We start from the raw sequence: 25,636 nt of genomic DNA on the forward strand, positions 1-25,636 counted from the left end.
CATCTGCCTTGTTCACTGCTCTAACCCCAGGACCTGGAGCACTGCAGTGCTTAATGAAAGAATGAATGACCACATCGCCCCACCCCAACTTTAGCACACTGGACTCCTTGCTGTTGCCCCAAAACCTAAGTTTCCCTTCTGCCAACTCAGTGTCTGTGCCATTTCACTCTCCTGGCCCAGATGCCTTCTTGATCTTGTTTAATTCTCACTCATTCATGAACTCAGCCCAAATCCTACCTCCCCTGGAAGCCTTCCCTAACCCCAAGGCTGGGTGAGGTCCCCCCCACACTGGGCAACCTCAGCCCTCCCACAACACTTCTCAATATCACAGGCTTGTGTCGGCTTCCTTGCCTACCTCCCCGAAGGCTGGGTGGATGCAAAGCTGAGGAAGCAGCAGGTATTCAACAGGTGTCTTTGGAAAGAAGGAAGGGAGGGAGGGAAGAAAGATACCAAGGATGCTGTGGATGGAGAAGCACCTGTCACTGAAACCTACAACAGACCGAGTAAGAACAAAACACCAAAACCCACCAGATCAATGAACCGCTCACCAACAAGTTTACTGAAAAAAATAATTGCAGGAAGTGGTGGGAAAATGCTTTTCAGTGGGTTCAAATGGGAAGCAGAGGCCACTCCGCTGTGGCCTCTCCTCCTCTCTCGGGGTGGGGGCTGGAGGGGAAGAGACACGTTGGGAGACTAGGTGAGTGGGGCCACTTGAAAGGACACAAGCACTTCTCATGGGCTCAAAGTTCTTGAAGGTTCCTCTGGTATCAAGGAAGCTGAAGGCCATTCTTTTTGGAGTAACCTCCAACTGCTGAAGGGAACCAACTAGGACTCACTCCCTCAAAGCTGTTAAGAACATAGCCTGAGTCAAGAAAGAGTGATAATGAGGAACTTCCATTATTCTGTTGGCCCAGTTTCCAAAGGTAGGAACAGAAGCTGGGATTTAAGACAAATGATCTGGGAGGAAAGACTATTTCTGACTGGAGCTTTCTTAACACAGCATTTCTTTCCAAGACAGACACCTCCAGTTGCCCCTCGATATTCATTTATTCCTTACTAACAGAATCCTGATTTGGTGGGGGGTTGTGGGCTTCCCTGGTAGCTCAGTTGGTAAAGAATCCACCTGCAATGCAGGAGACCCTGGTTCGATCCCTGGGTCAGAAAGATCTGCTGGAGAAGGGATAGGCTACCCACTCCAGTATCCTTGAGTTTCTCTTGTGGCTCAGCTGGTAAAGAATCTGCCTGCAATGCAGAAGACCTAGGTTCGATCCCTGGGCTGGGAAGATGCCCTGGAGAAGGGAAAGGCTACCCACTCCAGTATTCTGGCCTGGAGAATTCCATGGACTGTATACAGTCCATGGGGTCACAAAGAGTCGGACACGACTGAGCAAGTTTCACTTTCACTTTGGGGGTGGTGGTGAGGAAGTGTCACAGGCATTCTCAGTTCACCGTAAAACCCATCTCCTCTTCCTCTTAGGCACTAAGCTGGACCACATTTCCCAGCCTCCCTCATAGGAGGTATGGTCATATGACTGACCCCTGGCCAACGTCAGTGGGAGTAATTCTCTATCAAGCCTGGCCCATAAAATCTTTCCATCCTCCATCTTTCATGTTCGTTCCTCTTTCGCTGACTGATGCAAATGAGCATGACAGCCTTAAGAGCTTGGATCCCTAATCACCTTTTAGAAAAGAGCCCCTACCTCCCTTATTGGGAACAGCCATTTTGGACACTGTGTGAGCAAACAGTTTATGTCCATAATATCTGAGTCACTAAATGCACAGTAGACCCTTGAACATGGCTCCACTTACAGGCAAATCTTTTTCAATAGTAAATATACTACTACACAATCTGAGGTGGTTGAACCCATAGATGTGGAACTGCGGATGTGGAGGGCCAGCTAGAGTTACACGCAGATTTTTTATTTGGGGGTAGGGGAAGGTCAGTGCCCCACCTCTGTGTTGCTGAAGGGTCAACTGCATTTGGTTTGTTTGTTTCAGCGGTGAGCCTATCTAACTCTTCTAAGCAGCAGTGTGCCATGCTAAATACTCATATGACCCTTTTAACTGGGAATGGCCATGTGACACAGTTCTGGCCCTGACATGTTAGAGGAGGTCCGCTGGATGTTGTGGGGGAAATGTCTGTTTTCCTGATAAAAGGTATCAAGGTGGCTGGCACTTCCTTCCTGCAGCAGCCATTCTGCCATCATGAAGAAAAGGCCAGGAAAAAGAACAGTGTGTCAGTTTAGACAGATATCTGCTGTTGAAACCAAAGACAGCAACCCCCTACCTTCAAACATCTTGTTACACAAGAAAAACAAGCCATTGTTTGTTTAAGCCACAAAGGTAGGTTACTCTGCAGCCAAACACAAGCCTGCTTCACAACCACTCATTCACTCACCCGTTCATTTATTCACCCAGCCTTTATTGGGGTCTATTTCACGCCAGTTCCTGAGCTAAGGGAGGAAGATACAGAGATGAGCTGGGTGTAGCCCCTGCTCTCCTGAAGCACCCAGTCAAGCTGCGGAGACAGGCCCATGGGCAGACAATCTGAATGCTGTGGGAACAGATGCTGTGGTGGCACAAGATGATCTGGGGGTGTGTGAGCAATGGTGGTGGGTGAGCACGGAGGCAAGGAGTTCCCAACTCCCCTTCTGGCACTGGACACATAGAGCAAACACCACTCAAGCTAAAAAGCAAATAGCAAGAACGTGCTGTGCTTGGCCGAGCCAATTGCAATTACTTACTTCATGTTGAGTCCCTAAACACCATCAATTAATGCAGCTGTTTCAAGATAATCAGCAGTCATTAGAACAAGATGCTCAAGAGGAGAATATAAAAATTCACACGCCGCTGACTTAGACATGCCGGAAAGTCTGTGAACCGAGATAACACAGGCTGGCTTAGACCCTTAGACCCTCCTGCCTGCTGACATTAGGATCTCTCTTTCTCAAAGACATAGTCATTTTTCACCTTGAAGACAGAGCCCAAAAAGTCAAATGTCTATGCCATGACCTTCAACCCTAAATGCCCAAACTTCGATTCTCAGGTGTGTGTTTCCATTAAGAACTGCAGGGGAGACAAACTGGCAACAAAATTCAACCCCATCTGGGAAATCAAAACCAGAGAAGTCAGAGCAGTCGGGGAGCCAACTGGAAAGTAAAGGTTCTCCTCCTTTTAACTCAATGCTGCCTACACACAAATAATTTTTCTTTTTCAGTAAATGGTATTATTGGCCATTTCTTTACTTTCCAAGTATGGGGAAAGTATTTTAAGAAAAAAAGACAAAGCCTCATTGACCTCAGATTCCAAAAGTTTAAAAATAAATAAACTAGGACTTCCCTGCTGGTACAGTGGATAAGAATCCACCTGCCAGTGCAGGGGACACGAGTTCGATCCCTGGTGTGAGAAGATCCCACATGCCATGGAGCAAGTAAGCCCGGGCATCACAACTGTTGAGCCAGCGTGCTGCAGCTACTGATGAAGCCCACGAGCCTAGAGCCCGTGCTCTGCAACAAGTGAGGTCACTACAACGAGAAGCCTGTGTGCTGCAATGAAGACCTGCTTGTCGCAACTACAGGAAAGCCTGTGTGCTGCAATGAAGACCCAACACAACCAAAAAAAAAAACAAAACAGTTCTTTTAATGAATAAAATAAGCAGGTTCCTCATTAAGAGGATTGATTATCTGCTTTCCAGTCTGACTGCCAACTTATGAGTACAAAGAACTCCAGGGGAGACCAGAGGGTGTGCTAATCACACGAAGAGAGAGGCACTCAGGTTCTGAGGCTGCAATCACAGGCTCCTCTAGTCCTCCCCCCAGCGCTGGAGGCCATTGCTAGTGGGGCAGGCTGCCACACTGAAGTTCCTCTGTAGAACACACGGAGCAACTGAGGGTGAGGTCTGAGGAGGAGGGACCTCCCTTCCCAGGACCAAGTATTAAACTCAGGCCTGTTAACACTTTCCCAGAGACTTTCAGATCCAGAAGGTTCCAGCTATGGCAGACACAGGACACACAACAGTGTCAAAACCACAGGCCCAAAATGGTATCACTTGTGCTAAAGCCCATGACACCAAACCGAGATTTAATATTTGACCTAACTGCGATTTCAGCCTCCCCCAGATATGTCATCTTCATGGGCCAGTTTGGAGTTTTCTGGCCAGCACCAATGAGGTGATCTGTCACATGAGTCCTCTCTATCACCCAGAGCAAGTAGAGATAAACTACAAGATAGACCCTTGCCCCTCGCCCAGAAGAACGTGACTTGGCCTGAAACAACCCTGGATTTTCTTATGTTAATAGCCTCCTTGCCACTCCCTCGTCCTACTTATAGAAACCGTCTCTTTGCACAGCCCCTCAGAGCACCCTTCTGTTTACTAGATGGGGTGCTGCCCATTCAGGACTCTTGAGTAAAGCCAATTAGATTTTCACATCTACTCGGCTGAATTTCGTTTTTCCCTAGTAGTCTGGCCTTCTGCCTCAGGTTAGTCCCTGACCTGCTCTCAGGAACAGCTGTGCCATTCGTCACTCAGAGGACTGAGTCTCCAGCGGGATCATGGGTTTCCAGGGCGATGGACAGTTAGCCCAGAAAAGTGGTCAGGGCATCTGGTGCCATCAACCAGGACCAGGAATATAAACCAGGTGAGTAAACACCGAGTCACAGTATCTTATCATGCCTCCCGCTAACAAGCCGAGGCCGAGAGTGACAGTTAAAACATGAACAACCAGCATGTGTCAGACATGGTCAAATGACTGCCTGTGTTCAGCAGCGGGCAAGGCCACGTCACCAGCGTATACCAGCTGAAGCACACCCTGTGCCCCACCCCTCCTGCCTCGGTCAACCCTTCACAGGCTATCCTCTGGCCTCTCGAGGCCATGAAAAGTGGCCTGGAGTCAGGTGAGTGCCCGGGAAATGCCTCTGCTATTATTCCTGTCCTTCACCGTGAACTTGTGTATGATGTCCTCCATTCTATGGGCAGGCTGCTAAGTCACTTCAGTCGTGTCTGACTCTGTGCGACCCCATAGACAGCAGCCAACCAGGCTCCCCCGTCCCTGGGATTCTCCAGGCAGGAACACTGGAGTGGGTTGCCATTTCCTTCTCCAATGCACGAAAGTGAAAAGTGAAAGTGAAGTCGCTCAGTCGTGTCCGACCCTCAGCGACCCCACGGACTGCAGCCTACCAGGCTCCTCCATCCATGGGATTTTCCAGGCAACAGTACTGGAGTGGGGTGCCATTGCCTTCTCCATCTATGGGCAGGAGGCTATGTGTATCTTATCATCCTATATCCATCATCTCAGTGCAGTCAGTTGGTACGAAAAATGTTTTGCAACCCACTCCAATGTTCTTGCCTAGGAAATCCCATGGACAGAGGAGCCTGGTGGGCTACAGTCCATGGGGTCACAAAGAATCGGACACGACTAAGTAACTAAACAGCAAGAGCATTAAGGAATGAATGGTTAAAAAAATAAAGACCAAAAACCCCACAGCTAACGTTTAAGTATGTACTATGTGTTCTAAGTCCTTGTCATGGACTGTCTCATCTCAGTTTCACAGTAATACCACGAAGTGGGTATTATTATCATCACCATGGTTTTGCAGAAGAGAAAACGGAGGCATAGAGAGGCTGGGTAACTTGTCCAAGGGTACAACCTAATAATGACAGATCCAGGATTTAAAGCCAGTCTGGCTTCAGGGCCTACACTCTGACCCATGGCACTGTGCTGAGTACACACCCACAGGAATGTTAGTATCAGGAAGTCATCAGAGAGCCTCTGACACCCACACACCCTGAAAAATCCTTCCAGATGGTTTCTGATGATGCTGAGCATATACTAGTGTTGTTTGACTTACAGAACATTTTAGAGAAAAGCATTACCTACTTTTACCTAAGCAGGAGACCACCCATAATTTTTACATAACTAAGTAACCACATTGAGTTATCAAGCCACTGTAGCAGGAAGATCTAGGTACATAGTATTTCTCCACTCAAGAGATCTGAATTCTAGGGGAAGCCTTTTAAACACCCTGTGGTCCAATGTCCTCATCTCTAAGAAGATCCCAGACCTGCTAGAAGGATTAAACAAGATCATGAACATAGCTCCCTATTTAAATGGTAAGCTATTACATAAGCAGAACATATCATAATGATTAATATATTTCAGTAAAGGGACAGATAAAATTTCTATACCTATCAATCTATACTTGTCTAAATTCTACGTTATGTATTCTTCTATGGAAGGTCCTATTTATATCTCTTCACATTTCCGTAACAATGTTTAAAGCTTAATTTACTTCTGTAAGCCTGGGTCCTTCCATTATCACTTCTGAGCTTCCAGACATTTCTACTATATTTTTAACAATTTTACCTTAATCTTTCATCTTAGAAGCACAGAAGGTTACGAGGCAGTAAATCTTACTCTAACTTCAGATTCTTCTATATTAGCAGCTGACACAATTAGGAAGCAAGAACTTCATTTTACTTTATAACTAAAAAGCTCAAAATGATACTGCTCTGTCTCGGAAGGCCTGGAGTTTGGTGTTGGATCCAAGAATGAGGTGGATCTAGGAAAGTAAGCTGTGGTTTCTGTGAGTTGGAAAGACACATGTCTCCACGTAATTGAGGGGTAGGACAAATAGTATTCAAACTATTTGTAAACTGGGTGTAAATGATGATGCTAACCACAGACAGGAGTGGAGAGGAGAGGAGAGGGAGGTTCAGAACCAAGAGCGATGATTTTCATCTTAATCTGTTCTTTAAAGCTATGGTTTCTATGCTATTGATTGTGGCTCTCTCTGGAAGTTGGTTATACACAGAGACAGAGAGAGTGGTAAGCAGATGACAAAAGGATGCCTCATAATACAAAAACATGAATGCATAAGTTGGGGGAGTGACTATGCAAACACAGAATTTTCAAGTTCCTAAGTCACTGCCGCTAGATATTTGGGTTGCCCAAGCTCTCCTCTACCCTGCTACCAGCACAGAGGTGGCTCGATCAGTGTGTGCATTTCAGGAAGATGGGGCTGGGGGAAGCAGTGGCAGGGGGTGTGGAATAGGGACCGGGGTGCAGGGAGGAACCCCAGATACTCCTGGTGGAGCACTGCCTGCAGACAGAAGGCAGCCTAGAGGACATGGGTGACGGCTGCCTCCTAGCCGCAAGAACTACATCACAAGGCTCCTCCAAGTTCTTTCATCATTAACGCCCACTGTGCTCCTGCGATGGCTCCTCTTTTCATTATTGACAGCCCTGCATCTTTCCCAGAGCCAGTGGCTTCCCTTACAAAGGCCCAAGAAGATTCAGAGCAGGCTCCTGGCTCTAAAGATGGAGGCTACTTACTATGCTGGAGAATCTGGCTCAGTGAGGACACCCTGGCCCTCCTGTCTTTTGCACTCAGACGGCAGCCTTGCAGGATCTCCAGGTTGAGGGGCCTTGGCAGGTCCTATTCCACCTGAGGCTGCCCAGGAGGCTCAGGAAGAATCCCAGGGAGGCTGCTGCTGCCTCTTCTCCACCTGCTAAGCACAGGTATGTGCGAGCATGCTCAGTTGCTTCAGTCATGTCTGACTCTTTGGAACCCTATGGACTGTAGCCCACCAGGCTCCTCTGTCCATGGGAGTCTCAGGCTAGAATACTGGAAAGGGTTGCCATTTCCTCCTCCAGGGGATCTTCCCTACCCAGGGATCGAACCCATGTCTCCAGTGCCACCTGCACTGCAGGCGGATTCTTTACTGCTGAGCCACCAGGGAAGCCCCAAGCACAGGTTCAGACTCTCCCAGCTGTCTCTCTTTTGGCCATGCCCCTCAGCATCCCAGGTGTGAGCTGGCTCCCCCAGGCTGGACCCAGAGCAATGTTGTTGTTGCTCAAGCCACCTTTTCCAAAGGGGCACACCTTTCAGTCACAACTTCAGATGGATCCGTGCTCTCCCACCTCCCTGGGTCCAGCTCTCACCTGGCTTTCATGGCCTTCCAGGAAGCAGAAAGGTGGGCCACACCTTATTTCAGGTAACTGTGAGGCCATTTTCCCTATCTCAGCGAATTTGCTCCTAAAGGTAACTCCTCCCCTAGAATGTGGGCCCACGACACCTTGTCCACCAACCAAGAACCTTGTTCCAGGGCTGAAGTCTACCCCTGGGAGTTTTCAGAACCTTGGCTATTCTATCATCCCTTTTCCTACTTCCTCCAGATAGCAAGCTTCCTCTCTTCCTCCCTCCCTCCCTCCACTTCTCTCTCTCACTTACAGACCTCAGGCATTAATTAAGCCTCTTCTAGAAAACAGCTGCAGGAATCCTGGGTATGAGCCAGACCTGGAGGCAGAGACAGTCTGGGTGAGGAAGATAAGCCCACAACAGTTTTGAACCTACAAGTAGTACAGGTTCTCGCTTCAGAGTGACATTCCAAATTCCAATCCTTTCCAGATTCCTGAAAAAGCGGGACACAGGCTGCTCCCACCCCTGCTGCCTCTGGCCATTCTCTCCAGGGCTGGCCTTTGAAAGAGGCGGCAGAGCTGGACTTTGACCCCCCTGCCAGTGGGTCATGGCCACCCCCCACAGTCAGAAACACCTTCCCCAAACACCAGCCTCTCTCTCCTCAACAGAGCAAATCAGATTGCCAGAAAAGTGCAAGAAGGGGTGTTCTTAGCTCTCCCCAGGGAGATGAAGCTCTCTCCTTCATCTCCACTGGTGTGAAGATGCTGTGATCTGAAGCAGCCAGCGGGACTCCTCAAGTGGCTTCCCCCTGGTTATGCACAGGGATGAGGGACTCTGAACGGGGCTGCGGCCACAGCTCAAGGCCCTAGAGGTCAAGGCGTGGAGGACTCACCCCTCACCAGGGAGCCTTAGTTCCCCACGGTGGCCATCACCTGCTCACTTCAATTGTGGCATGAAGATAATTTCTTTTCTTCCTGAAAACTCTGGAGTCCCCCCTGAGTTAGAGAACCAGTTGTCAAAGTCGGACCCATAAATTAAGCTCTCTGCCCTCAATACACACAGAAATGAATGTTTCCACTCAGATATTTCTTTAAAATTTGATGAAGGATGACATTTTGGAGACAGTGCAGCACAATGGGAAAACATGGGTTATGGACTCCGAAAGCCTGGATTCAGGAGGGACACCCACTTATTTACTAAACAAACACTGAGGACCTGTCATTTAGAGAGTGGAAGCCTGGGTGCTGGGGGCTCAAGATGGTTCCACCCTCCTGGGCAGTGGGGCATCTGACATTCAATAACTCATCACACAGCAGCCTGGGGAGGGCTGAGGAAACACCCACAGGAATTTGTGGGCACTCAGAGGGAGCCTACCAGCCCCAGTGTGACCGGGGGTTAATTACTTACTAATTCACTATTCAATGGTGAAAACTACTGAGCTAAATACTCTTCAAACCAACGACTGGAAAGAATGAGTTGCAGATTCCTCCCTTCCACAAATGCTCGAAGTGCGGAGCTGCAAAGGCCGGGTGGCCCACCTAGTCCCTGGTGCCCAAAAGTAGCCTCCCAGGTATCAGTGATGGGGGGCTGGCCAGGAGCTAACCTGTGAAATAGACATGCCTCCTACATATCCTCTCTAAAACACAGTCGTTGTTTTGTCGTGTCCTACTTTTGCGACCCCATGGACTGCAGCCCACCCGGCTCCTCTGTCTACGCGATTTCCCAGGCAAGAATACTGGAGTGGGTAGCCATTTCCCTCTCCAGACAGGAATTGAACTCCTGTCTCCTGCATTGGCAGGCGGGTTCTCTACCACTGAACCACCAGAGAAGCCCTCTCTAAAATAGGCAATTCATTCAACCCAAAACTTAATGAAAGCCAGGAGAATGGATGGGGTGGGTTCATGCACTGGTTTTCTGTCACCCTGCATTTCCACCTGTCTCCAGGAAACAGGTTTTTCAAACCACCTGTTTTTTTTTAAACCCTCTTCCCAGAGATGTCCGATCAGCGCACCAACACCTCCGAGGAGGAATTGTTGCCGAGCCGGGTCCGCAGTCACCTCACGTTTGTGAGGCTGGCCAAGCACAGCGTGTTCCACACTCGGGTTCATCCGCGGGCCTTCTGCAAATAGCAACAAATGTCCCCAACTTGTGGAGCCTTCTTGAGGCTCCCTTAGTCGCCCACCCCACGCTTCCACATTCGCACGCGATCTGATCCCACAACTCTCGTGATTTTACTTTTCGAATGCTTACAAAGCACCCTGTCTTCCCACGAAGGCATTAGCCACCCGGGCGGGGATGTTCTCTCCTCCCGCCACCACCACCACCGAAACGCCCCGCCGAAGCGGGTAAAATATGGCTCCAACGCCTCCTGCACCGCTAAACCTTCAACCACCCACCCACAGGTAGCATTCGAAAGACCGCTGCAGCCGCCAAGAACGCGGCCAGCTCGAAGCACATCCAATTTCGCGAGTACGACAAAGCCCGCTGCTTTAAAAGGCTGCGACCTAGACAAGTTCGCGAGCAAGAGCAACAGCGCGGGGTGGAAACCCCGCAGTCCTGATCTGAGCATCCCGGAACGTTCACCCGCGCGCGGAGCTACCCCTCCGAGGGGCCCCGGGACTCCCCGCGGCGCCGCGCGCAGGTAGCGGCCGGAGCAGCCGGCCCCACCGCCGAGGAAGGCCGCCGAGAACTCGCTGCCGCCTGCTTACCTGGCGACCCGCGGGCTCGCGGCGGCCGGGGAAGGGGGATCTTGCAGGGCAGCTCCAGTTCCGGCTGCAATCGGGCGGCAGGAGTGCGGGGGCCGGCCGGCGCGGGCCGGAGGGGCGGGACCGCGCACCGAGGCAGGCGAGGTGCGGAGCTGGAGGTGGAGAAGCGGGAGGCGGCGGGGTTTAGGGGAGGCACCCGCCGCGGGGTGCGGGGCAAGGACTTGGGAAAAGGGCGGCAGGATCCTAGGCCAGGTGAGGGGGCGCTGGGGCGAGGAGAGAGGGCGGCGGATCAGAAGGCGGGGACTGGGATCCGGGCGCGAGGGCTGGGGGGGCGGCTTAGGGAGAAGGAGAGAGTCTGGGGCCGGGGTTTGGGGAAGAGGCGGGGATGGAGGAGGGAGCTTAGTAGCCGGGTTTAGACCTGGTACTCGCAAGCGCGCCCCTGACCTCACCCGCACCCCTCGCACCGGAGTCACTGCCCGGTGTTCCCGGCCTTGGCGCGTTCGGAAGACCCCCTTGGTGTCCGAGCCCGAGCCCCAGCACACCCGCCCACCTCGAGCCTCAGTGGGAGGCTCCGCTCAGCCTCAAAGGCAGTCGCCTCGGCCGCGGCCCGCGCCGCGCTCTCCGCCCATGGTCCCGGCCCGGCCCGGCCCGGCTCCGCCGCAGCGCGCCCGGCTCCGCGCTCGCCGCCTGCTCGGCCGGGCGCAGGGGGAGGCGAGGGCGGCGCGCACAGACTTCGGGCAGCGCGACATCTCGCAGCGCCCCCTACTGCCCCCGCGGCGCGCGGGGCCCGGCCCGCCCCGCGCTGGGCGCCCTCGAGCTCCGCCCCTGAGGCGGCGTTGCGGTGCGGCCCGGCTTGCTGGAAGGGAGCGGCGGAGAGGACACTGGCTGGAGGAGGCCAAACACAGGCCCCAGGGACGGGGCAGCCATCGGAGGGCTAGGCGGGCGAAAGTCGCGGTCACGGGCACGCTGAGTGCGCGGGGACCGCGGCCACCTGAGCGCAGGGCCTCTGCGCGCCTAACTGCGCGGGACTTGGGATCAGGAGTGGACGCACGCCTAGGTCGGGTGCGCAGAAACGGCCCGGGCCCGGAGCCCTAGTGTGGGGTGCCCGTGGGCCGTGGGCCTGAGCCGGTGCTGAGCTGGACGCCCGTTTTGGGGACCCACCGATACTGGGTGACCGCAGCCTCATAGACCCAAACTGTCACGATTCTGGCCACCTTGCCCTCCCCACCACCACCACCCCCGCCCCCAGCCTACTCCTTGTTCCCTTCCGGCCCCAACCACATCCGGCCCTGAGTGTCAACTGTAGACCTCCAGGCTGCTCCCTCTGGGTGGCCTCTAGGTGCCCTGCGGAGGTCGCCATCCTGGCAGCCTCCATCCCCACCCTTTGTCTGAGCTACCGGGAAGCCATTGAGCACTTGACTTCTGTAACTCTCTGTTAGACACGCTTGAGGCTTACAGTTGAACTTGATTTGATACTTTATGGGGGCGGGGGAGAGGGGTCATTTCTCTCAAATGTTGGGCTCTAGCTGGTGGGGATTACTGCTTGATTTCTCTGCTCAAGATAATCTGACCAATTGTGACTGTCAGAGAGGCCTTTGGTATCAGTTCCAGGACTACGGTGACCCTACGTGCCTTGGAGCATTTGGTCTTGAGCAAAATGGGCTCCTAAGTATTTACTGTTGACCTGAGCGCACTTTCTGGAGGCGTTTCTCACATGGCCTCTTCTCTTACTCCTGTGCTGGTGGCTCCCAAATCCACACTCAGCACAGAGACATTACCCACATTTCTACTGACTCTGGCTTTCTGCTCAGAACTTTTTGTCTCAGTTCAGCACTCCCAGCACCAAATTCTATTTCTTGCCAGCTCCCAAATGTATCTGCTCAATGGTCTCACCATGTTCACAGTCTCCTGCTTTGCCTTCCTCAGCTGAAGGCTCAAGGTCCAGGGAGCCTTAGCCTCTAAACCCTGATAACCTGCCTTTCTCTTCCCATTCCTGGGATGCCAGGCTGTGCTCAGCTCCTTCCTGCCCCGACCTCTGACACAACGCTCCCCAGGCATGAACTGCACCTCCCAGAACAAAACTGTTTCACTGTCCCCTTTAGCATCACCCAGATTCTCCCACCTGGCTCTCAGGCCACCCTACCCACCCAACACCTGTCCTCCTTTCCTTCACAATCCCACTGACTATCCTCTCACCAAATCCAGGCTCGACACCTTCCCTGCTGCTGGCTGCTTCTTCCCTGCAGCTAGGGCAGTTAGGGCCCTTTCTGCTCTAAATCAGGGGTCCCCAAACCTGAGTAGGAACTGGGCAGCACAGCAGGAGGTGAGAAGCACTGCAGATGAGCAAAGCTTCCTCTGTAATTACCAGCCACTCCGCACTGCTGACATTACTACCTGACTCTGCCTCCTGTCAGATCACCTGCAGCATTAGATTCTCATAGGAAAATTATCACAATGTAATAATAATATAAATAAAGCACACAGTAAATGTAATGCACTTTAATCATCCTAACCTACCCCTCTCCCCACTCTGTGGGAAACTTGTCTTTCACAAAACCGGTCCCCGGTGCCAAAAAGGTTGCTAGGGGGACTTTCCTGGTGGCGCAACGGCTAAAACTCTGACCTCCCAGTGCAGGGGGCCCAGGTTTTATTCCTGGTCAGGGAACTAGATCCCACATGCCACAACCAAAGACCAAAGATCCTGGATCCAGCAACTAAGACCTGGACAGCCAAATAAATTAATTTTTAAAAAGGCTGCTAAGGAGCGCTGCTCTAAATGACAGACAACCCAATTGGCACTTACTTAAACAAGAAGGAATTTATTGACTTACGTAAATTAAAAGCATAGGGGAAATCTGCTTCAGGCCTGGGTTTAGGTCTGGAAACTAAAGCCTTCAGGGACGCTCTATCTCCCAGCTTTGCTTCCTTCCATGTGAGCTGTACTCTCAGGCTCTCTGCAAGACCTCAGCAGATCCAGGCTCACAACCTCACAGCCACAGGCCAGCAGAAAACCTGCTTCTCCTTGCCCACCATTCCCGCAAGCCTTGGCCTAACTCTGGTTGGGTCACCTGTCCATCCTGTCCTCCCAGCCACTGTGACCCCATGGTGGTTCTGTCTCTCCCTGCTACCTGCTCAGCCCCAACGATGCCTGCTTCTGCATCCCTTCTCTGTCACAACAGGACTGAAGGGGACCCAGGGGCACCACTGCTAACCATTTCCCCACAAAACACACCTCACTACAGTTCACCTGCCTGCAAGCTTCCTGCGTTGGCCCAGGGCATTTTCCAAACAGAAAAGAGTTCCAAACAGGGGCAGAGCTCCAAAAAGGAAGTGGGAAACAAGACCCTCTGCTTACAACTTCCTGTGTTTTTACCATACCCCCTCCCTAAGTCTAGACTTGGTACAGAGGTGGCCTCAGGCATCTCTGGGAACCAGGCATCAGATTCTTCCTCGATTCTCCCTCTCAGTCTCTTTCCTCGCTTCCCCGATTCTCTGATGGCTTCAATCCCCCTTTTTTCTTGGAGGTGGTGTCCTCTCCCTCCTCCCTGTGGACTTTGGGTTCTGAATAGTACCCACCCATCCTGGCCCCTGGCATAGTAACACTCCTTGGCTGGAACTTAAAGGAGGAAGGGGCTAGAAGGAGAAAAAAAAATTCCTACAGGGGAAATATATGTGAGGAAGCATCTCAAAACTATTACTGCCATTCACCCTCTTTCCTTTGTGGTTGGTGAGGAGATAAGATGTGGCCTAAAGCAGCTGGTGGCCTCCTGGTCAGCACCTGGGGTGGCTGTGCCAAAGCTGACTGCCCAGAGGAAAACAGTCGAATGGCGGCTTCCTGTCATGCCTAAAACCAGGACCTGGATTTTTCAAGTACCTGTCCAGTGAATCTCTGCTTTCCCCCCAGCAGACTAGAATTGGTTTTTCCATAACGTGCAACCAAAAGAGTTCTGAGTAGCACAAGCCCACAGCACAGTGTCTGGCACATTGGTCCCTGAAAAAGAGTAATGTTTCATCATCATTATTCATGTGACAGGGGGCAAGCCATGCCCCTTAATGACTGCAAAACAGAGGAGAAAGGAAAAGCACAAGTAACCATTTGCTCGTAACCTTGGTTTCCCCTTCTGTTCCCAGACTTTGTCCTTCCCACATACACATTTTGGCCCCCAGGGAAACTCAAAACTCATTGAAAGTTGAACCCTCCCATCTTATAAAAATAGTCCTAGACTCAGCCAAGTCATGAATATTCTGCCAGGCAGTACTTACTGTCATTCTGTGCAAGCAGCCCCCGCCTGGAGCAGCTGGGAGCAGGTGCCCATCTTCAATTCAGTTTCAATCCGTTGAGCATAAAAAAGCTGAACAAATATTTGTACAACCTCCTTTGTCCTGCTCTGTAAACTTAGAGAAACAGTGGGCTACTGCCCCTAGCCTGAAAGGATTGACTAGGGGAAAACAAGAAGTCTAGGACGGGGTGTGAGGTAACAATGATACCAGGGAGGCCCCTAGGCACCTGGGTGAGGTGGTCGATTGTCATCAGGTTCTAAGTTCCAAAGGTCTGTGCGGCTCATAGCCTGCCTTACGACAGAATTACACATCCATGGAAAACATTTCTTTTGTGCTCACCACAGTATCTAGATTACTGATATTATTTTTAAGTTCTGTTTACCTTGGGTTTCCCTAATTATAAAAGTATCCACTCACTGTAAAAACTTGGGAAAAGACAAAGTACACACAAAGATGAAAATTTAAATGACCCATGATAAGTGTCAAATAATACAGTAAACATCCAACCAAGTTTTAAATTGGGAAGACTAACCCATACGTGCTTCCATTCCACCGCTGGCCACCCCAGGGCCTCAGGGAGATAAATACCTTGCAAAAAGTTAAAAGTAATTTCTCAGGTTCTTTCAAATCTCCTGCATTCTCCCTAACACATGTATAATTTTCAAAACTGTCGTCAGGGCCTCCCTGCTCTGGGGCGGTCTGTGCTCCATCATTTATGTATATGCATGATTCATTGTACTTGATACCAGCTGCAACCTCATCTCCCCACGCCAACAGGCTTATTATACAAGTCCCTGCCCCTCCGAAGAGCAATCAGGGAGGGCAAACTCATTTTACCATCTAGCTGGGTGAAATCTAATTAGAAAGGCAAATGGAAGAACAGAACACAAAATAACCACGTTAAATAAAAAATAAGAGATGGCTTCAAACCTGACCTTGAGCCAAAAAAAAATCACAAAGAACTGAAGTAATTTACTGAATCATAAGTCTAAATATTCATTTTGTCCTCTAAAATCTGAGCCCAACCAAAAGATGTTTCTAGGCAAAAAAGAAACAAATAAGCACTGGATGAACTCACACAAATCTTATTTGGAAATCATAAAAGGACAACAAGGATTTCAGCTGTTTTATCTACAACAGTGCCAGGAAGATATGTGTTAAAGTTGGATGAATGGACCTGGAGCCCATCCCCCTCATTTTACAATTAGAAGTCAAGCAGAAAGGAGACAGGAGGGGAGTGGGGATCTGGTGGAGCTTTCTGCAATCATGTGACCCCTTGGAATAAAAAAATGGGAGATTAGTGCCCATGAGAGATGTGGGGCCCAGCTAACACCCCCGACTCCAGTCAGGACTGAAAATAGAAAAGATGGAAGCTAGGAAATAGCCTTGGAATTCTGAAAGACACCATTGCCAATGTAGACTTCTATGCTCAGAGAAATGAGGGACAGAAGGGTAATCAATTTGCCCCAAATTAATCACAGTAATGGAAAAGAATGTACATTCTGCTATTATTGGGTGGAGTCTCACATAGATGCAAATTAAGTAAATAGTGTTTTTCAGCTCTTCTAGATTCTTACTAAATTTTTTCTCCTTTTCTATCAATTATTGAATGAGTGGTTGACATCTACTATAATTATTATAATTAATTTTTCTTTCAGACCTTTTAATTTTTGCTTCATGTGTTTTTAAGTTTTTATTAGGCACAGAGATGATTGGGATTTTATGTATACTTCATAAATTGCCCCTTTATCTCTTTATCCCTTTTAATATCTTTGATATGAAATCTACTTCATCTGATGTTAAAATAACCATTCCAGTTTTCTTTAGGATAATGTGGTACAATCTTTTCCATCCCTTCTCCTTTAATCTATTTGTCTTTATATTTAAAGTGGTTTTTGGTGAGTATAAGTTGTATGTTGCTTTTTTATTCAACCTGACAATTTCAGCTTTTTATTTGAGGTGTTTCAACTATTTTTATTTAATGAGATTAATAATTTGGTTGGGTTTAATAGTATCATTTTACTATTTTCTATTTGTCCCATTCTACACATTTTTTATTTATTTTTTGTTGAGTATTTTTTATGATTTCTTTTTAACTCCTTTGCTTATTTTTTATGTCTCTTCATTTATTTTTGTTGTCAGTGGTTGTGTTAGGGTTATAGTATACATTTTCTAGCTTATCACAGTCATACTGTGATATTATTTTACCACTTGATTAATAGTATAAGAAACATATTAAACTATACTTTGATTAGCCCTCCTACCCACTGAAATACTGTTTTCATACACCTTATGTCTACATTAAAAAAACTCATTTATTTTTAAAGCTTTATTTATTTATTTGGCTGTGCTGAGTCTTAGTTTCAGCATGTGGGATCTTTTGATTGTGACATATGAGTTCCTAGTTGCAGCATGTAGGGTCTAGTTCCCTGACCACAGATCAAACCTGGGTTCCCTGGATTGGGAGCACATAGAATCTTAGCCACTGGCCCACCAGAGGAGTCCCTATATCTACAAATGTTACAAACTCCATGATACATTGTTATCACTTTTGCTTTAAACCATCATCTTCTCTATTAAGGTGATTTTTAAGATAAGAAAGTCATTTTATTGCTACATATTTGCCATTTCTGGTGCTCTCCATTTCTTTGTGTAGACTCATATTTCCATCCAGTATCATTTCCTTTTGCCTAAAGGGTTCTCTTTAACATTTCTTACCCTATATGTCTTGTGGTGATAAACGCTTCCAGCTTTTGTATGTCTGAAAAATATCTTGACTTCACCTTTGTTTCTGAAAGATATTTTCACTGGGTATAGAATCCTAGGTTGACAGCCTATGTCTTTCAGTCCTTTAAAGTTGTTGCATCACTGATTTCTGGCTTCCCAGGTGGCTCAGTGGTAAAGAATCCACCCACCAATATAGGAGACACAGGAGACATGGGTTCAATCCCTGGGTTGGAAAGATGCCCTGGAAGAGGAAATGACAACCCACTCCAATAATCTTGCCTGGAAAATCACATGGACAGAGAAGCCTGGTGGGCAATAGTCCATGGAGCTACGAAACAGTAAGTCATGACCGAGCGATTGAATACACATGCGCTAACACTTATTTCCATTGTTTCTGACAAGGAATCTGCTGTTATTTTTCTCTTTCTTCCTCTTTACATAATGTGCCTTTTCCCCCCTGCTTGCTTTTATAATTTTCTCTTTTCAATGACTTTAAGTGATTAGATGATGATTTGCTTTGATGTCATCTTCCTGTAGTTTCTTCTGCTTGAGGCTTAATGAGAAACTTGTTCACTTCCCCTTGAGGGAGGGGGCTCAAAAGAGTCCTTCCACCCAAGAAACTAAAGCACTTAGATCTAGCTGCTCCCTCAATGCCCAGAGCACCCAGTATATTATCACACATCTTATGGGAGCAAAGAGCGAAATATCCCTCACCCTTCCCTCCTCTGTGCCCTTCTCTCTATCCATCATACCTGGGTCCAAAACTCTATCCTACTCTTTTGAATCCTCTGAGGGTTACAAAATGGTCCGAAGTAGAGAGGTTGAGTTGAGCCATAGTCTGGGGTGGGGTGGAAAGCAGACCTGGGACAACTGGAGTTCTCCCTGCTGTCTTGGAGAACCAAAGATAGGATGGACCCAAGTCCCTTTGAAAGAGTGACAAGGGCAGTGTGAGGAGTGGGTAGAGAATGGAGAGCTTGCAAAAAGCCTCCACTCCCCAATGAGTGCCTAGGACATGCCTGCACTGTGCTGGTGTTACTGGGAAGAATAAAATCTGACTACATATTGGGGGTTTTTGTTTGTTTGTTTGTTTTGTTCACTAAAAGAATACTGTCTATATATAATGAGCTTCCCAGGTGGTGCTAGTGGTAAAGAACCTACCTTTCAACGCAGGAGATTTAAGAAATGTGGGTTCGATCCCTGGTTTGGGAAGATCCCCTGGAATAGAGCATGGCAACCCACTCTAGTATTCTTGCCTGAAAAATCCCATGGGCAGAGGAGCCTGGAAGGCTATAGTCCATGGGGTTGCGAAGGGTTGGATCTGACTTAAGAAACTTAACACGCTATATAGAACAGCCTGCTGTGGGGAACTCTGTCCCTCTGCTTGAGAGTTAAACCAAAGTGCCTTTGTTCAGGGAAACACCCTGACCCTGTCCACTTGTGAATGGCTGCAAGAAAAAGGAAATTAACACATCCTTGTCCTGAGAATGGCCATTCCAGAAAATATTTGCAAGATCAATTCGCTTTTTACTTTACTCCCTCACCTCTTCCCCATCTTTGTTCTATAAAACTGGCCAGACCCCCAATAAGATGGTTATTTTGAGACACTAGTCTGCCATCTTCTTGGTCTACTGGCTTTCTGAATAAAGTTGTTATTCCTTATCTCAACACCTTGTCACACAACTTTTTGGCCTGTCATGTGGCTTCCCTGGTGGCTCAGAGAGTAAAGAATCTGCCTGCAATGCAGGAGACCCGTTTGATCCCTGGGTCGGGAAGATCTGCTGGAGAAGAGAATGACAAGTCACTCCAGTATTCTTGCCTGGAGAATTCCATGGACTGAGGAACCTGGCAGACTGTAGTCCATGGGGTTGCAAAGAGTAGGAAGACTGCGTGACTAACACACACACACGTGGCAAGCAGATCAGGCTTGGACTTGGTAACACTGAGGCCTCAAAGACAGCAGTGAATCGTCACTGCCTGAGCAGCTTCCTAGGCCTGTCTGGGGAGACATCTGGTCAAACAAGCAGCAGACAGCACTGTGATCCCTGTGGGTTCAGCAGGAAAAAACATAATCCCATTTCATGTAAGGGATAAAAGCAATAGCTAGAGAGATTAAGTGACATGCTTGGATGACCCAGCAATTTAGTGGTTGAGTCTGTATAACATCAAGGCCCAGGGCAGGTTTCTGTGACCCTGTCTCATGCTTTGCATCAGGACAGCCCTCCCTTCCAGATCAAGATGCCTGCCCCCTTCTTGCAGGGCAGAAGTGTTCAGCATGCACATCATGACATCATGATTCTCCAGCAAGGTCATGTGTGCAGATCCCAAGTGCCCGAGCAGGGTCTGTGCCACCCAGAGGTAGACCCCACTCAGCTCCTGCTGCTTCATGCGGTTGTGGCTTGTCACAGCAGTGGGCCTGTGAGCTTCTCAGATAGTGATGGCTCTGAATTCCCCAGAGTGCCTTGCACATGCCTGGCAATCAATAAACGTCTGCTGATCAAGTCCCTGTTAATGAATGGCGATGACTTCATCAGTAAATATTGATGGATTTGAGGCTCCTGCTCACTTTGGACAAGTTGGAGTTTTTGCCAAAGGAGGCAAAAATGAATTCCCAATAAGCTGGATGTGTTCCAGTACCTTACATGGACAAATCTGTAATTGATTCAGGGGAGTACGTGTGTGAGGGGGAGTGGGGGAAATCTCTCTGTTGTCATGGTGACTCTGAAAAAAAAATTTCTTTAACGGCATCCCAGACATGAAGACTCTGAAGTAATGGCCCTTTTAAAATGGAATCATATTAATAAGATCTATCCAACTGAACCATGCTTCTTTCTTTCTTTCTTTTTCATTAGATGCATTATTAACTTGGCTAGCTGCAAGACCTCATAAATGCAAAGTGCCCATTCAAGAAGAACACCACTTCCAGCACGGAATAAATAAGATACAAGTCATTAATTCCAGAGATCCTGGCAGATAAAGAATAAGTTCTGTGAATGGTGATTTTCGGGTTGTAGGATTCTTGAGTGTATGTGCGTCACTTCTCTTGAGTGAGTCCTCAAAACCTGGGGCAGTCTACACAAGCTAGTAGATGAGGCTAATCACAAAGCATTAGAAGGAGGCTGAGGGGGAAAGAAAACAAAAAACAACTCAATTTCACTGTTCTATATTGTACAAGAGAGGAATTGAAAAAGCTTAAATGTTACAGCTCTCCTGCCCAGTATCACCTTTCAGCATTGGAGTTAATAATATTTGGTATTTACTAAGCAAGTAATGTGAGAGTTGGATCATAAGGAAGGCTGAGTGCTGAAGAATTGATGCTCTTGAACTGTGGTGTTGGAGAAGACTCTTGCAAGTCCCTTGGATAGCAAGGAGATCCAACCAGTCAATCCTAAAGGTAATCAGTCCTGAATATTCATTGAAAGGACTGATGTTGAAGCTGAAATGCCAATACTTTGACCACCTGATGCAAACAACTGACTCATTGGAAAAGACCCTCATGTTGGGAAAGATTGAAGATAGGAGGAGAAGGGGACGACAGAGGATGAGATGTTTGGATAGCATCACCAATTCAGTGGACATAAGTTTGAGCAAGCTCCGGGAGTTGGTCATGGACGGGGAAGCCTGGCGTGCTGCAGTCCCTGGGATCATAAAGAGTCGGACACGACTGAGCGACTGCACTGAACTGAAGCAAGTGATGTGGCAGATAGACTCTGAAATATCCCGTGATCCCCACCTCCTGATATTCACACCCTTGTACGGATAAGGATGTGACCTGTGACTTGCTTCTAACCAGTAGAAAATGGCAAAGGAGGTGACACTTCTGTGATTATGTTACATAAAATGTAACTTCTATCTTGTTAACTGAAGATTTCGATGAAGCAAGATGCTGTGTAGTGAACTACACTATGGAGAGACCCTCTGACAACTGAGGGCACACTTCACTAACAGCCAGAAAGGAAGTGAGGGCCTCGTTCCAACAATCCGCAAGGAACTGAATCCTACCAACAACTACGTGAGCTTGGAAGCAGCTTCTACCCCAATCATATCTTCAGATGAGACTCCACCCCTGGCCAACTCCTTGACTGCAGCCTCATGAGAAATCCTGGAGAGGAAGACTCAGCTAAGCCACATCTGGATTCCTGACCCACACAAACACTGAGATAATAAATGTGTGTTGTTTTAAGCCACTAGCTTTATGATCAGTTGTTGCACAGCAATAGAAAACTATTACAAGCACCTATGCATGTTCTTGGAGAAGGAAATGGCACCCCACTCCAGTACTCTTGCCTGGAAAATCCCATGGACGGAGGAGCCTGGTAGGCTGCAGTCCATGGGGTCGCTAAGAGTCAGACATGACTGAGCGACTTCCCTTTCACTTTTCACTTGCATGCATTGGAGAAGGAAATGGCAACCCACTCCAGTGTTCTTGCCTGGAGAATCCCAGGGATGGGGGACCCTGGTTGGCTGCTGTCTATGGGGTCGCACAGAGTTGGACACGACTGAAACGACTTAGCAGCAGCAGCAGCAGCATGCATGCATGTTCTTAGTGCCATGGACACAAGACAGACAGTTTGCTGCCTTCATGGACATTTCTTTCTGGTGGAGGAGACAGAAATAAGAATATTAATAAATTACTGCCATGAAGAAAAAGAAATTAAGGCAAGAGAATAGAGGAGGAGGTGGATGGTATTTTGATGGTATTTTAGATAGGGCTGAAGAGTAATTGTCTGTGAGGATGGAGCTTTGAGCAGAGAATTGAAGAAGTGGGTATATTAGAAGGAAGAGCATTCCAGGCAGAGGGAATCGCAAGTCCAGAGGTCCTGGGGTGGGATCAAATTTGGCAGGTTGTAGCCCAGTTAGTACAGGAAGTATTGTAAGAGCTGAGCTCAGAGTTAGTGGGGTCAGATCACAGATGGCCCTGCAGGCCATGGGGAGGGCTTTTTTACATTCACCATGTGAGAGGACAGGCCCAAGCCCTTTGAGCAGGTGAGTGACATCATGTGATCTGAAAGTAACAGTCAGTCTGGAAGGATGATCCTCTTCTAATACCCATAACATAAACTGCACAGAAGCTACATAGGGCCTGGAAAGTGACTAAGAGTCTCTCATTTATTTTTCTTCAGAGATTCTCCCAGAAGCCTTGTGGACTAGGTGGGGCAGGTACAGGAATTCTTCCCCAATTGCATCCCTCTAGTTCAAAAGGCTGATCCATGTGGCTGGACTCCTGAGTCCCCTTTCCACACTCAGGAGCCCCATTAGAATGGAACCAGGACAAATGGTGTGTCACTTCAGATATGACTTGGGGACCCTGATCATAATGTCAGAAAGATGTGAATATTTGCATGGGGAATGAAGCGGATGAAAAACAGTGTTTTTCATGCTCAGTAATTTCAGTAAGGCAAGCAGATGTACAAGAATCTTTTTGAAATGTCAGAGAACTAGATTCTGAAAGTATTTCTTGTGAATTAATTATATATTAGGTTATTGCTAACCTAAAATGTTTCAAATGCCATTAAGATGTTGGGTTTTTTTTTTTGAGTGGTACTCTATTGTTCTTTTAAAGACTATATATTAATAAATGTATTAGAAGTTTTTATACTCACATTTATTATTAATCCCTCAACCTTTATTTTTGTAAGGTTTGAGTTCCACACATGCAATGTTTTTGTTGAGTAAACATAACATTTTGTTGAAAACAAAATCTGTATCATCCCTGAAGTTAAACATATTAAGTAAAGGGCCTATGTTTTCTTGGTGGGTCCAGCTTGTTTGGACCATGGGAGAGGAGTAAGGCAGGAAACCTAACCATATTGGAAAACAGATGACTAAAACCTCACCCTGCCCTCCATCTATCCCCTCATCCATCCCTTAATCCACACAATGCATCCATCCACTCAAACATCCATCCACTTATCCACCCATCCGTTCATCTGTTCATCCATCCATCCAACAAGTATTTCAGGAGCACCAAACAGGGTCAGATGTGTAATGGAAACATGGAGATTAGGCAGACAAGGCTTGTGTCTTCACATAGTAAATCTTTATTCTTCACACAAAGCTGGGTACTGTCCCTCAAGCAGCAAGTCCTCACTGCTCTGGAGCTCTCAATCATGCAGTCACACATCTCAGCCTTGCTGGGGGATGTCCAAGCAAACTTTGCTCTCCAGTCTTGGGGACCAGAATGCAAGAGATTTCCTCAAATCACTCTGTGAGTGGTTGTAGTCAGAGTGGACCATCAGCGGTCTCAGAGTGGTCATCAGATCCCAAGTCCTCTGTGATGCCTAATTCACAGAGAAGCTCTTCTAGGTACCAATACTAATAACACAAAGGCTTCTGAGCAAATATTCAAGTGCGTTGAATAGTTATGACATGTTGGCAAGATTGATGAGTATGTTCTTAGTTTTTAAAAGTGTATGGTTCTTTCTAGGTTCTGTTCCTCTACTGGTTCTGCCCTAAAATTCTGATGTGTTCCCCAGGGTTAATTTCTAACTGTTCCCCTTTATGTACCTTGGGTGATCTCAGTCTCTTCTTTTACCAAATCTGAATCCTGGTCCTACTAGATTTCCTAAGCCCTTGACTTGTGTGTCTATTTTCCTGCTGGACTCCCAGGTCCCAAAAGGGACAGAAATTCAGTGTGTCCTAAACCAAGCTCATGGCAAGTACAAAATCAAGTCCCCAAACCCTAAAATCTGATGAATGAAATCCACAGGGGATATCTTGTGGGCATTCCAGAGTAGCATAGAGAGACTCAAGCTAATTCAGGGGAGGGAGTCAGTCCTGAATATTCATTGGAAGGACTGATGTTGAAGCTGAACCTCCAATACTTTGGCAACCTGATGCGAAGAACTGACTCATTTGAAAAGACCCTGATGCTTGGAGGGATTGGGGGCAGGAGGAGAAGGGGACGACAGAGGATGAGATGGCTGGATGGCATCACTGACTCTATGAACATGAGTTTGGGTGGACTCCAGGAGTTGGTGATGGACAGGGAGACCTGGTGTGCTGTGGTTCATGGGGTCGCAAAGAGTTGGACACGACTGAGCAACTGAACTGAACTGAACTGAACTAAGTTCAAGAAGCAGCAGCAGAGGCAGACTAAGTGGCAAAGAAAACCAAGGCCTCAGGCAGAAAACTATGCTATTATCCAACGAAGGGAGACCTGGAGAGGGTCCTGGACAGACCTGCCATAGAGAGGAAACTTAGCCATGGGGTGGGAGGTTATTTTAGATTTCTCTGGTTAAGGTTCGTGCTTCCTAAGCAGCTGAATGATTAAAATGTTGCCTTCTAAGCCCACTGACTCCGTCAGAGCCTTCCTGACTCCAGTTCAGAAGCCCACTCTGTGAATATACCCCCTTCCAGGGGAAGAGGGGTACATCAGTCCCCTGTGAATATGACTTTGTGAGCCAGTGTTGAAAGGCATCATCCTGAGTGGCCAGAGAATTCCAGACCAGCTGGAATCCGGACTCCTCAGGTTCCGGTGGCCCAAGGAGGCACGGTCTATTTTGTACTGCATTAATGACATCCAGTTGATCCACATTTGTACCAGGTGAGCACGGCCACCTTCTTGCTGTGATCTCCAGGGCCACTGGTTCTTCCATTTCCCTTATTTATTCAATAACACCTGAGTGTTCTTCCATAGGAGCCATCCCTCCAGCAACTAAGGTTTCCATGCTGTTTAAGTGCAGTTTTGCACATAAGTATAAATTGAGAATTCCATGGATGGAGAGGCCTGGTGGGCTACAGACCATGGAGGTCATAAAGAGTTGAACACGACTGAGTGACTAACACTTTCACTTTCTTTAATAAACTGATTCAATTTGGGGAGTATTTGCTAAAGATAAGTACTCCACGAAACAGAAATTCCATTTCTAGGTCTATAATAAGGCGAAATGAACGCATACATCCCACAAAAGAATGTTCATACTAACCTTTTCCATTATAGCCCAAAACCCAAGTATCCATCAACAGGACAGTGGATAAAATACTGTGGATATCTATACAATAAGATA

At 48.0% G+C, this 25,636-nt stretch overlaps 1 protein-coding gene and 1 long non-coding RNA gene across 3 annotated transcripts in view; one reads left to right on the top strand and one right to left on the bottom strand.

The window, feature by feature from the left end:
- The window catches only part of PXYLP1 (2-phosphoxylose phosphatase 1), an 80,309-nt gene extending 68,978 nt beyond the window's left edge, over positions 1-11,331 (bottom strand). Inside the window, exons 1-2 of one of the 2 annotated variants that reach the window (XM_055412747.2) lie at positions 11,173-11,331; positions 10,626-10,774 (exon numbers count right to left, since the gene is read on the bottom strand). The gene's annotated coding sequence lies outside the window, so the exon portion shown is untranslated. The remainder of the gene's footprint in view (positions 1-10,625; positions 10,775-11,172) is intronic. The other variant, XM_055412753.2, reaches the window with a different exon arrangement.
- On the top strand, positions 10,815-21,821 carry LOC129547106 (uncharacterized). Its single transcript, XR_008684014.2, has 3 exons — positions 10,815-10,874; positions 17,791-17,968; positions 20,480-21,821. It is a non-coding gene; the product is annotated as an uncharacterized LOC129547106 (long non-coding RNA).
- The last annotated feature ends 3,815 nt before the right edge of the window (positions 21,822-25,636 follow it).

The sequence above is a fragment of the Moschus berezovskii genome, chromosome 1 (assembly GCF_049115385.1).
Source record: "Moschus berezovskii isolate FMDL1 chromosome 1, NW_MosBer_1.0, whole genome shotgun sequence".
Lineage (NCBI taxonomy): Eukaryota > Metazoa > Chordata > Mammalia > Artiodactyla > Moschidae > Moschus > Moschus berezovskii.